This window comes from Triticum aestivum, chromosome 5A (genome assembly GCF_018294505.1).
Source record: "Triticum aestivum cultivar Chinese Spring chromosome 5A, IWGSC CS RefSeq v2.1, whole genome shotgun sequence".
NCBI lineage: Eukaryota > Viridiplantae > Streptophyta > Magnoliopsida > Poales > Poaceae > Triticum > Triticum aestivum.
The window spans coordinates 445604759-445618548 of NC_057806.1; positions in this window are offsets into that span (position 1 = coordinate 445604759).

Consider the following 13790-nt stretch of genomic DNA (forward strand, 5'->3'; position numbering starts at 1 on the left):
AAACAAAGCCTAAGTACACATAATTTTGACAAATCCACCGTCGCGCCAGCCTATGCGTCATCAGTGTGAGACGAGATGTCGATGACTTGTCCTAGCGACATGCCGCCGTTGGTGGACTCTGTGCCCCCTGCTGAAGTCGACCGCGTCCTCAGTGTCGGCCTCAAGATTGTAGTACTCATAGTAGTGGCTGCGCCATAGCTTGCACTGGTACTCCACCGCCGATTCCTCTATGGACAGACTCTTCTCTACCTCGACCTCGGCCACGCGCAACTCCTCCTAGCGCCCCTCGATCCTCGCCGCCTCCTGCATCTCCAGCTCCCGCTCAGTGACCTCATGAGGAAGCAGGTGCTCCATGGTCACCGCCGCCTTCTCGGACATGGGTTGCATGCTGGAGTCCGAGGTGGCTTGGAATATCTTGGCGTGTGCATCCTCGATCTTGGCATGGATGGCCTCGACCCGGGCCAGGGCTACATCGGCGGGACGGATGGCAACTCGAGCGCTCTCGGCGTTTGCAGCCGCCGTCGCAGCAGCAGCTGCAGCCGTCTTGGCTGCTGCAGCTGCCCTATCGGCTGCCGCAGACGCCCTCTCGGCGGAAGTGGCCGTGCTCAATGTGGAAGCGACGACACTCTTGGCGTAGGCGGCCGCGCTCTCGGCGCAGGCGGCGGCGCTCGGGGGGGACGGGGGAACGCGACCATCGTACGAGCCTTCATGAAGTGTTTCCACGGTGTCATCTTTGCAAGAAGGGGGTGTGGGAATGGGGATCGGGATTCGTGGATTCGGGGGTTGCCGGCTCTGGAGCAGACGAGCCAGCGAAGCTTAAGGAGGTAGACTTAAATAGACCCAGATATTTTCATCGCAAACGGTTCCCAGAAAATAACCGTGTGTGATGTTGTAGATATTTTTTATTAGCTGTGAAAGACGAATTTGGAGTAAAGTGGCAATGGATGATGTTTTAAATAAACGAGAAATTTTGTAGTACTAATACAACTGTCATGTCAAATTTTGGAAAATTTCAGGGGTCATTTGAACTTTTAAGATATTTAAAATGATTTTCTAGTCATTTAATGACCGTAATTGAAATTTAAACTACATGTACATGCAACAACTAACCATAACGGTTTGAAAAGTCATATATTGTGTACTTTTGTGCGATTTAATTCCATGTGCGGTAAATTGGAAGGATTTTTCAAACATATTGGTCTAACGGCTATGACATAATTAAGCATGGAGTGCCATGGCATTTAAATTTCAAAACATTTAAAAAATATCAGAAACACATGAACCTTGGTTGATGTAATGTCATGCCATCAAGATGATGTGGTAAAAATTTGGCATGTATGACGAAAGTTTGAACACACACCCCTCACAAACCGGAGCAACTCATTATAAGGCTCGTGGTTCTGAGAGGGAACAATGCATGTTTGATGACGAACGGGAGATAGTTTCCTCTTACGGCCTTTAATTTTTTCCTACGTTTAAGGTGCACTACTACAACGGTAATGTGAAAATTTGGAAAATTTTAGGGGTCATTTGATCTTTTAAATACATTGAAGTGATTTTCTAGCCATTTAATGACCGTAATTCAAATTTGAACTACATCTACATGCAACGCCTAACCATAGCGATTTGAAAAATCATATTTGTGTACTTGTGTGTGAGTTAATTCCATGTGCAGTAAATTAGAAGGATTTTTCAAACATATTTGTCTCACGACATGGACACATGCATATGTATGCATCGAGTGACATGGCATTTTAATTCCAAAAAATCAAAAAAATCAGAAACACATGAAGCGTTGCTTGATGTAATGTCATGCCACCAAAATGATGTGGTAAAAAATTGACATGTTTGACGAAAGTTTGGACACACCCTCCTCATAAACCGGAGCAACTCACTAGAAGGCTCATGGTTTCGATAGGGAACAATGCATGTTTGATGGCGAACGGAAGATAGCTTTCTCTTACGGCCTTCAATTTTTTTACGTTTAACGTGCACTACTATAATTGTAATGTGAAAATTTCTATGGGCCATTTTATCTTTTAAAGACATTTAAATGATTTTCTAGTCATTTAATGACCGTAATTCAAATTTGAACTACATCTACATGCAATGGCTAACCATAGCAGTTTGAAAAATCATATTTGTATACTTATGTGCTAGCTAATTCCATGTGCAGTAAATTAGATGGAATTTTCAAACGTATTGGTCTCACGACATGGACACATACATATGTATTCATGGAGTGCCATGGCATTTTAATTCCAAGAAATTAAAAAATGATCAGAAAAACATGAAACCTTGCTTGATATAATGTCATGTCACCAAGATGATGTGGTAAATAAATTGGCATGTTTGACGAAAGTTTGGACACACACCCCTCACAAACCGGAGCAACTCACTAGAAGGCTCATGGTTCCGAGAGGGAACAATGCATATTTGATGACAAACAGGAGATAGCTTCCTTTTTTACGACCTTCAATTTTTTTCTATGTTTAATGTGCACTAATACAACTGTACTATGAAAATTTGGAAAATTCTAGTTGTCATTTGATCTTTTAAAGACATTTAATAGATTTCTAGCCATTTAATGACCGTAATTCAAATTTTAACTATATCTACATGCAACGGCTAACCATAACGGTTTGGAAAATCATATTTGTGTATTTGTGTGCGAGTTAATTCCATGTGCAGTAAATTAGAGGAAATTTTCAAATATATTGGTCTCACAGCATGGACACATGCATATGTATGCATGGAGTGCCATTGCATTTAATTACATAAAATTAAAAAATGATCAGAAAAACTTGAAACCTTGCTTGATGTAATGTCATGCCACCAAGATGATGTAGTAAAAAAATTAGCATGTTTGACGAAAGTTTGGACACACACCCCTCACAAACCGGAGCAACTCACTAGAAGGCTCGTGGTTACAAGGGAACAATGCATGTTTGATGACGAATAGGAGATAGCTTCCTCTTACGGCCTTTAATTTTTTCTACGTTTAATGTGCACTAATACAACTGTACTGTGAAAATTTGGAAAATTCTAGCGGTCATTTGACCTTTTAAAGACATTTAAGTGATTTTCTAGCCATTTAATGACCGTAATTCAAATTTGAACTACATGTACATGCAATGGCTAGCCATAATGGTTTGAAAAATCATATTTTTGTGTATTTATGTACGAGTTAAAAAATCATCAGACGATGTAAATATCTGGTGATCAAAAAAGAAAATGTAAAGATCTGGAAGATAACCGCCCCCCACACAATTGGCACTCTATCTCGCGGCTCGAGGTTTGGTAGATGAGTGGCGGGGATCATTAATCAGACACGATTTTGTATTAGAAACCGCCAGCTATTATGTTCACACACAGATTTTGCTGCGGGAATCGTGTGTAATTCAAACTACAGTACTCGTAAATTCCGGCGACCGGCGTGTGTATTGTTCTCATCGATCTAGATTCCGGCCGCCAATAAATACTACCTTGCTCACGTCCTCCCACTTGCATTCTCATCTGCATCCTCCCCTCGCTCTCCCTCCCTCTCTCCCAAATCTTTGCCATGGCGCCGCTGGTCTGCCCATGCGTCGACGAGGAGTCACCGCCCCGCGAGGACACTCACTCGAATAGCTGCGACGAGGTTGCGCTGGACCCCAACTTTAGATTGGTTTTGGGGCCAGTACAATCTTTGTCTGTGAAAGTCCCTGCCGCCGGCTGAGAAAGCCAGGCAAGTGGCGTTCAAGAAGGAGATGTCGGAGGAGGAAGCTAGGTACCAGGCGGCCTGTGAAGCCTGTGATGCCACCTGTAAAAAGGAGGCAGAGAAGCTTTGGGGGCGGGGGCGTCGTCGTGCGGAGGAGGTGTACGAAGAGGGGTACTTCGCGAGGAAGGTCAAAGGCACTGGGCGCCTTGTCACTGGGTGGAGGTGGGCCGATAAGCTCTAGCGTGCCACCGACGAGGAGCTCCGGTGGGCGCCCAATGAAATGGCAAGATCGTTCGCGCATGTCCGCCAGCAAGAGGCATAGCGGTACGTAAAGCTCTGCGAAGCGGAGTACTGCCTCCGCACTCGGAAAACGCCGCACACCAGGGAGCTGCTGGCGAGGTGCTGCCGGAATACTGGCCCTAGAAGGGATTATTAGTTTTAGTATTGTTCGTTTTCAATTTTATGCATTGTACCTAGTAGTTAAGTATGATCACGTATATGTGACGATATATATATATATATATTCTGTGATGAACTAATGAACAATTAATATATATATATATATATATATTGTGAATTCTATTTTCTATATGTTTTCATATACTAATTTGAATCTAGCTGTTATCATCCACATATACAGAATAGAAAGCGTATATACACAAACTACTAGAATTAGAAACTTTGTCATCAGCCATTTCTTTGCCATCAGCTAGCTGATGGCAAAGAGGGTCTTTGCCATCAGCTTGAAGAAACCTGACGGCAAAGAACAAGCGGACGACAAAGAGCTTGTTTGCCGTCATCTAGCTGACGGCATAGAACCTTTGTCGTCTGCTAGCTGACGACAAAGAGGCAGGATGGGCCGATAGTGAGGGGCAGCTAACAACCACTTTTTTGCCGCCCACTAGCTTATGGCAAAGAAACTTTGCCGTCCACTAGCAGATGTCAAAGAAAGTGGCCGTTGTAATGTCCATTAGCTAGGCTCTTTGCCGTCAGCTAGCGGACGTCAAAGAGCCCTATATGTATCAAAACGCTTGTAACGCCCCGGACACACCCGCCGGCGGTCGTTACTCCTGGCGGGATCTAGACTGGCCCCACAGATCAATACTAGTCTTTTCTGAGCACTTTGTCCTCACTCATGCGCACCCGGGAGCAACTTCCCGATCGGTCACCCATCCTGACACTACTCCAAGCTGAGCATGCTTAACTTTGGAGTTCTGTCTGAATGGGCTCTCGGAAAAGAAGGAATTCTTTATTGATATGAGTAGTCTATCATCCCTAATAAGCCAGGCCATCACATACACCCTCCACTCAGAGGAACCGACGTCCTCGTCGGGCCACAGGAACGTTCCCTCTTGGCACATACGTCTATGCTTCCAGTCCAGTACATGTGTCATGCCGTGTGCCACGACGGGTCACAAACGTCATGAATAACATGACCACGCACCTGTTCGCAACCATCCGTGTAACCGCGAGATCAATACTAGTCTTTTCTGCGCACTTTGTCCTCACTCATGCGCACCCGGGAGCAACTTCCCAGTCGGTCACCCATCCTGACACTACTCCAAGCTGAGCATGCTTAACTTTGGAGTTCTGTCCGAATGGGCTCCCGGAAAAGAAGGAATTCCTTATTGATATGAGTAGTCTATCATCCCTAATAAGCCAGGCCATCACAACGCCCTCGCGCCCTGCCCCTCTCTCCCTCTCCCCTCATCCCAACCCCGCACCGCCGCCCCGTCCCAGCCGCCCCTTAACAGACCTAAGCTGACATGTGCGTCGTCCAGTCTCTTTGTCGTTGGCTGGCGGACGACAAAGACCTTTGTATCTTTGCCGTCCGCCAGCAGACGGAAAAGAAGCCTTTGTCGTAGCCTGTTTAGTTGGACGTGTTGTCGTCAGCTGGCCGACGGCAAAGGTCTTTGCCGTCCGCCATGTGTGCCTTTGCCGCCCGCCATGGTTGACGGCAAAGTTCCTGATTCCTGTAGTGACACATTGATACAGAACATATAAGAACGGAAAACATAGTACACACATTGAAACAGAGGAATAAACATAGCAATACTATGATTGGTTTGAATACATAGCTATCCATGTCGAAACGACTCAACAAAATAAAACGCGTCCATGAGACCATGACCAGCAGACCTTGCCTACGGTAGCTCTTGGCTCTACCTGAACTTGTACAGGCGTTCGTCCAAGCGGTCGACACGCTCACGATACATCTGGAGCGCGATCTCGAGCTCCAAGTTGGCTATTTCGTCGGAGATCACCAGCTCGAGGATGCGACGGCCATCTTCCTCTATTGCGCCCAGGTGGACACCTGGGCCAAGGGGGTTGTCGAGCCTACCGACCAGTGCGTTGGCATCGAGCGGGCCACAGGTAAGGCGAACAACGCGACCCATGCGAACGGCGCGGCGGGCATCTGGTGCAAGTACGACGCAACTGGCCTCTAGTGCAAGTTCGGCGCAGAGGGCCTCTGCCCACTCCTAGCGAGGAATGAGGGTACTGACATGATGCCTACCCAGCTGCGATGCTGTGTTGATAGCAGGCAAGCGCTGATGGAACCGCTCTTGCTGTGCGGCACGCTGCGCCTCTCGCTCTGCGGCGCTCCAACGGTCTCGCCGTGCGACAAGCCATAGCCTATCGGCGCGGACACACCTAGCTTTCTCTGCGGCGCGCCATCAATCATGTTGTGTGGCGAGCTGCAGCCTCTCGACGCTGACATGCCTATCTTGATCCGCGGCGCTCAAGCGCCATGCGCTAAAGGTTTGCTTAACCCTGGCGATGACGCGCATCACGGCATCATCCATTGCATTGTCGGGGAGCGCTTCGGCCTCGACGGGCCGTTGCACCTGCTTGTTTTCCTCGTCGACGAGGTTGATGGAAGAGGCGGCGCTTTGGTCGGCTGGCATGATTGGAAAGGTGGATGTGCTACAGGCTGCGCTTGTCACCTCCGTGCGTCGCGCGCCGCATAGGTTTATGCGCAATATCGCTGGGTGACGGGAAACGGGTGAGGAAATGGCGGAAAACGGTGGCGTGTTCATAAAACGCCATCAAATTAATGGAAACTTAGCATAGTAGGAACATCAAGCTAGCACAAGAAGTAGATAATGATCATATGAACACGGACCACACTAAAGAACCCGTTGGTGATGAATTCATCAATCGCAAACGGTTGAATACTAGCAAGCGTTCACGCACAACACACACTGCTTATTCCATCACAAACAGGTTGGATGGATCAACTGTATGGCACGTATTGCACATTGTCAAAAAATAATGCGGTAGACCTTCTTTAACATGTGTTAAAAATAAAAAAAATAAAAAAAGGACCTCGAGGTTAAATTAACTCATGGGATGGGTCGTATCAGTCGTTTAATTTAACAAATACGACCCATCCTATCAGTTAATTTCACATCAACACAACTTCTCATCCAGTCACCCATCTGATGGCTGCTCCAGCCTGAGCACACTTAACTTGAGAGTTCTCTTACATGAGCTACTGGTGGAACAACTAGTCCTTGCTGATATAGGATGCCTCTTCGCATCCTTATGGCGTATCTGGATGACCGTCCGTCCCCCAATGGCCAATAGATGTTGTGTAGACAGAGCATATCACATACGGTTTATTAGCAGCAATCATCTGTGTTATTATCGGTCTTCACACACATTTATGATTACAGACCAATTTGCCGCGTAGCACACACATCTTGATATATTGAACCATTTCTGTTCTCTTGTCTTAACAGAAACAGTTCATTCGAGTGAACCGCATGTCGTATCTCGCACACACCTTGATTTGGTTGACCGTTTTTGTGTGTTGCCTAATCAGAAATAGTTCATCCCAGTGAACTGTATGCTGTATATCCCACACACCTTCATATGGCTGCCCGTTTCTTTTGTTCCTCCTCATTGCAAGCAGTTCATTGAACTGAACCGTATGCCCTGCATCGCACACGCAACTAAAATCTAAACCGTGTTTGACGCATCCGTGATCGCAAATGTTCTGCACCTTTTTTGACGGGGTTTTTACACCACCGTTTGCGATTATTGCATCGCACACAGTTTCGTCGAGGGTCTCTGATCATAGTGTCACGTTAGTAGCATCCCGCAGTAGTGTTAGTCACATTGCTTGCAAGCTTCTTGTGATGTTGTATTACCGAGAGGGCCCGGAGATACCTCTCCGTCATACGGAGTGACAAATCCCAGTCTTGATCCATGCCAACTCAACAGACACCCTCGGAGATACCTATAGAGCACCTTTATTGTCAACCAGTTATGTTGCGACTTTTGGTACACACAAGGTTTTCCTTCGGTGTTAGTGAGTTGCATGATCTCATGGTCATGTGAACATATACTTGACATGCAGAAAATGATAGCAATAAACTTGACACGATCATATGCTACATTTATGGTTTGGGCCTTGTCCATAACATCATTCTCCTAATGATGTGATCCCGTTATCAAATGACAACTCATGTCCATGGCTAGGAAACCATAGCCATCTTTGATCAACGATCTAGTCCGGTAGAGACTTACTAGGGACATGTTGTTTCTATGTATCCACACATGTATTTGAGTTTTCGATCAATACAATTCTAGCATGCATAATAAACGATTATCATGAACAGGTAAATATGATAATAACTAATTTATTATTGCCTCTGGGGCATATTTCCAACAGTCTCCCACTTGCGCTAGAGTCAACAATCTAGTTCACATCACCATGTGATTAACACCCGATTAGTTCTGGGGTTTGATTGTGTTTTGCTTGTGAGAGAGGTTTTAGTCAATGGGTTTGCAACATTAAGATCCGCGTGTACCTCACAAGTTTTTATGTCATACTGTAGATGCTGCTACCATGCTCCACTTGGAGCTAGTCCAAACGGCTGCTCCACTATACGTATCCGATTTGCTACTCAGAGTCATCTGGATTGGTGTTAAAGCTTGCATCGACGTAATCCTTTACGTCGAACTCTTTATTTACTCCATAACCGAGAAACTCTATTCAGAGTCATTCGAATTGGTGTTAAAGCTTGCATCGACGTAACCCTTTATGCTGGACTCTTTACACCTCCATATCCGAGAAACATTTCCTTATTCCTCTAAGGATAATTTTGACCGCTGTCTAGTGATCCACTGCTGGATCACTCTTGTACCCCTCTTGCCAGACACGTGGCAAGGAACACATCAGGTGTGGTACACAACATTTCATATCTTATAGATCCTATGGCTAAGGCATAAGGGATGACCTTCGTCCTTTCTCTTTCTTCTGTCGTGGTCAAGCTTTGAGTCTTACTCAACTTCACACCTTACAACTCAGGCAAGAACTCCTTCTTTGACTGATCCATTTTGAACTCCTTCAAAATCATGTCAAGGTATGTGCTTTGTGAAAGTCTTGTCAGGCGTCTTGATCTATCTCTATAGATCTTGATGCCCAATATGTCAAGGTATGAGCTTTACCCAGGTCTTCCTTTGAAAAACTCCTTTCAAACAACCCTTTATGCTTTCCGGAAATTCTACATCATTTACGATCAACAATATGTCAACCACATATACTTATCAGAAATGTTGCACTGCTCACACTCACTTTCTTGTAAATACAAGTTTCTTCCAAACTTTGTATAAACCCAAAAGCTTTGATCACCTCATCAAAGCATATCACTAGTACGCATCGGTGCTATACAAACGGTTTTTAACCCCTTTCCACGATGGCATTTTGAACCGTCGCTAAGTGAGTGTGGGTGATAGGGGGGTCCTTCCCACACGACCCATAAATCGTCGGGGATAGGCCCTCTTGGGACACAGGCTGGGGCCGTGTGCGATCGGGCGAGGCATCGAAACCCAATCATTTCCGTAGGTATGTACATCCTTCAAAGTGAATCCCAGAAAAACATTTCCGTAGGTATGTACATCCTTCAAAGTGAATCCCAGAAAAACATTTCCGTAGGTATGTACATCCCACACGGTGAATCCCAGAAAAACATTTCCATAGGTATGTACATCCCACACGGTGAATCCCAGAAAAACATTTCCGTATGTATGTACATCCCACACAGTGAATCCTAGAAAACATTTCCGTAGGTATGTATATCACACACAGTCAATCCAAGGAATACGTTTCTGTTCTTATGTACATCCCACACAGTCAATCCAGGGCAAACGTTTCCGTTCATATGTACATCCCACACAGTTTTATGTGTAGGCTCGTGTGTGAAAGGTGTAACTATCACACACGGTCTGCCTTGGTTAACTGTTTGCTTTTATCAACAACATCACACATGATTTGATGAAGAAAACTGTGTGGCATTGGGCTATCCATCGCAAGCGCTTTTACTGCTAGAACCGTTTGCAAAGGTCCATGACACATTTCGCAGGTTTATTAGTTTACAATTAATAATTCCAGTATTACGCAAATTCATATTTCATATCAAACAACTGTTTGCCAATTTCATATGAGGCACATAAATATATTATAACAATACAGTACGATAGCTACATGAAAACAACACAGTACAACATATAGCTAGTTCAACTTCATTAGAAGAATATATTCATTTCCCTAATTGAGATCATCCAGGCTCGTCTTATCCACCTCTGCTTTTAGTTCAGTAAGAACCTGTTTTGCACTGGCCAATTGGGAAAGTGCCTCCTCCTTCGCCAACACCATCTTAGCAAAGTCTGATTTAAAAAATCTGAGATCATTCTCCACCTTCCTCTTTTTATCCCGCATCTGCAAATATTCTTCAGCATTGACAACAGTTTCTCTAAGCCTACATCTGTTCTCTTCCTCATACATGCTCCAGATCTTCGCTAGGAACATCTTCAAAGACTGTGGCCACTCTTGATCAACCCACTCCAAGTAAGAACACACCCGTTCATCCGATAATATTTAAAACTAGATCAGTAACAATTGTAGGGGAAATGGGTTTATAGCACCATAGAAAATCACCAATGCTTATTTTGAAAAACAGAAGAAACATGTTAATTATGACATATCTTCTCAAAAAGATCAATGTGCAAATGAATTAATTGCTACTGAGACAACAACCAAATTCTAGAACATCAAAAGCTATAAGTAACTACAATGATGCTACAAGTTCTAACTCATGTACGATAAATAAAAAATTGAACATTTTATGAGGAAGGTAAATATAATTGCAACAACATAGCGATAGTGTTTGGATGACAGCAAATTGATACTAACAGGTGTGTACATGCACAAATTTAGTAACATAAAGCTAATAGCACTAAGGTCGTCCACTATGTATGCCAAAACTGGGGTAAAGACAACTGTTGCTACATCTCGCATTGGTGCCCTGCACTGGTGTGCCGATGCAGCGGAAAAAAATCAAGTACCCGGACTCCGGAGCACGTAGTTGCTTTGATGCCCAGTTCGTTCGTGCCATAAATATTTAGTATTTTACTAATTGGCTGCTTGGATGTGTGGACCGAAGTTGGCTGCACAAACAGCTGAAGCGGTGCCAGATATTTTTCTAATGGCACCGTTGATGAGATGGCAACAATTTAAGATACTAGGTACAAATTGTGACACTGTCTTAGGATGCGTTTGGTTGAAGGTGTGGTATGAATGGGTTGGGACCGCGATAGTGTCTGAATTACATCTAACAAATGATTTGTAGCAACGAAAGAGGGTCTAACCTTCTCTGCACATGCCAGAAACTTCCTCCCACTGTCCACAGATTCAAACACAACTAGCTTCACGCATGGATATTGATGGTCACAACGAGCAGATAGATCTTCAGCCACCCTGCTCCATTCGTTGCCATTGATGGTCCTAGGGAGCTACAAGAGGTAGAAATGACTCAAATCGACCACCGGGTAAAAATCATTCATTCCAAGTCATAGCCCGAGAGATAGAGAGAGAGAAGTGAGGCATACCCGGGTGGTGATGGAGTCGTCGCCAGAGGAGGAACCATTGGAGAGGTCTTTGAAGATGACCATGGCGACCCCGATGGTAGGATGCGAGACGACGAGAGCGAGGAAGCGGCTATAGCTTGGGAAGGAGGAAACATGGGAAATGTGACTTGTGGTCGGGAAGAAAAGGGGGTGGAGAAGGGGGGAGGGGGGAGGGTAGATATTTTGGTGGCAGGCCAAAATTTTGGAAATATGGAGGGAAACTTTGCGCGCGGTGCTGCCAGACTATTCACTTTGAACAACTGTGTGCATCGCAAACGATTCTTCTGCTTTACGCGCATGGGATGAGTTTGATAATTCAAATTTTGGTGGAAATTTTCCCGGGCATGTCATTGCATAATTTAACATCGCTTGCTAATTTGGGCACACAAAAGAGCGTACAGTAGACAGACCACACTTACTGAATCGAGCAACTTTACTAATTAAACAGAGCTAGTTGACCTAAATATTTCTCTAACAAAAGACTAGCATTAAAAACAAAGCCTAAGTACGCATAATTTTAAAAAATCTGCAGCCGCGCCGGCTTATGTATCGCCGGTGTGAGATGAGACGTCGGTGACTTGTCTTGGCGACATGCCGCCGTTGGTGGACTCTGTGTCCCCCGTGCTGAAGTCGACCGCGTCCTCGTCCTCGGCGCCGCCCTCAAGGTTGTAGTACTCGTAGTAGTGGCTGCGCTAGAGCTCGTGTTGGTACTCCACCGCTGATTTCTCGACGGACAGACTCTTCTCTACCTCGACCTCAGCCATGCGCAACTCCTCCTCCCGGCGCTCCTCGCTCTCTGCCGCCTCCTGCATCTCCAACTCCCGCTCGGCAACCTCATGAGGAAGCAGGTGCTTCATGGCCACCGTCGCCTTTTCGGACATGGGTTGCATGTTGGACTCCGAGGTGGTCTGGAATATCTTGGCGTGTGGATCCTCGATCTTGGCATGGATGGCCTTGACCTGGGCCAGGGCAACATTAGCGGCATAGACAGCAACTCGAGCGCTCTCAGCGTTTGCACCCGCCGTCGCAGCAGCAGCTGCAGCCGTCTCGGCTGCTGCAGCTGCCCTGTCGGCTGCCGCAGATGCCCTCTCGGTTGAAGCGGTCATGCTCAATCCGGATGCGGTGGCTCTCCTGGCGTAGGTGGACGCGCTCTCGACGCAGGCGGCAGCGCTCGGGGGGACGCAACCATCGTAGGTGCCTTGATGAAGCGTTTCCACGGTGTCATCTTTGTAAGAAGGGGGTGCGGGAATGGGGATCGGGATTCGTGGATTCAGGGGTTGCCGGCACTAGAGCAGACGAGCCGGCGAAGCTTAAGGAGGGAGACTTAAATAGACCCAGATATTTTCATCGCAAATGGTTAATAGAAAACAACCGTGTGTGATGTTGTAGATATTTTTTATTAGCTGTGAAAGACAAATTTTGAGTAAAGTGGCAACGGATGGTGTTTTAAATGTATGGGAAATTTTGTAGTACTAATACAACAGTCATGTCAAATTTTGGAATATTTCAGGGGTCATTTGACCTTTTTAGACATTTAAGTGATTTTCCAGCCATTTAATGACCGTAATTGAAATTTGAACTACATGTACATGCAACAGCTAACCATAACGGTTTGAAAACTCATATTTTGTGTACTTGTGTGTGACTTAACTCCATGTGCAGTAAATTGGATGGAATTTTCAAACATATTGGTCTAACAACTATGACACAATTAAGCATGGAGTGACATGGCATTTTAATTCCAAAAAATTGGCATGTTTGACGAAAGTTTGGACACACACCCCTCACAAACCGGAGTAACTCACTAGAAGGCTCGTGGTTCCGAGAGGGAACAATGCGTGTCTCATTTGGGGCAGGTTTGGGGATATGCTTCTCACAAGCCAGAGCTTCTCACAACAAGCCTGATCGTTTTGGTAGGGAACATCCCACCTTTGGGGACGAAACGATATCCATTGCTTCTTATTGGTTTCAAAAAAAATCTTGTGTCAACATAGAACAACAGGAGTGTTGTATCAATTTTTGGGATTTTTCGGGGTTTGTTTGAACATTTTTATGCATTAATTGAGTTTTCAATGCATTTATGTGCATAATTCAAATTTGAACTACAAGCACATGCTCTAATGCATATAAATTGGTTGAAAAATTCATATTTGTGCCCTTGGTTGCATGCTTAGGC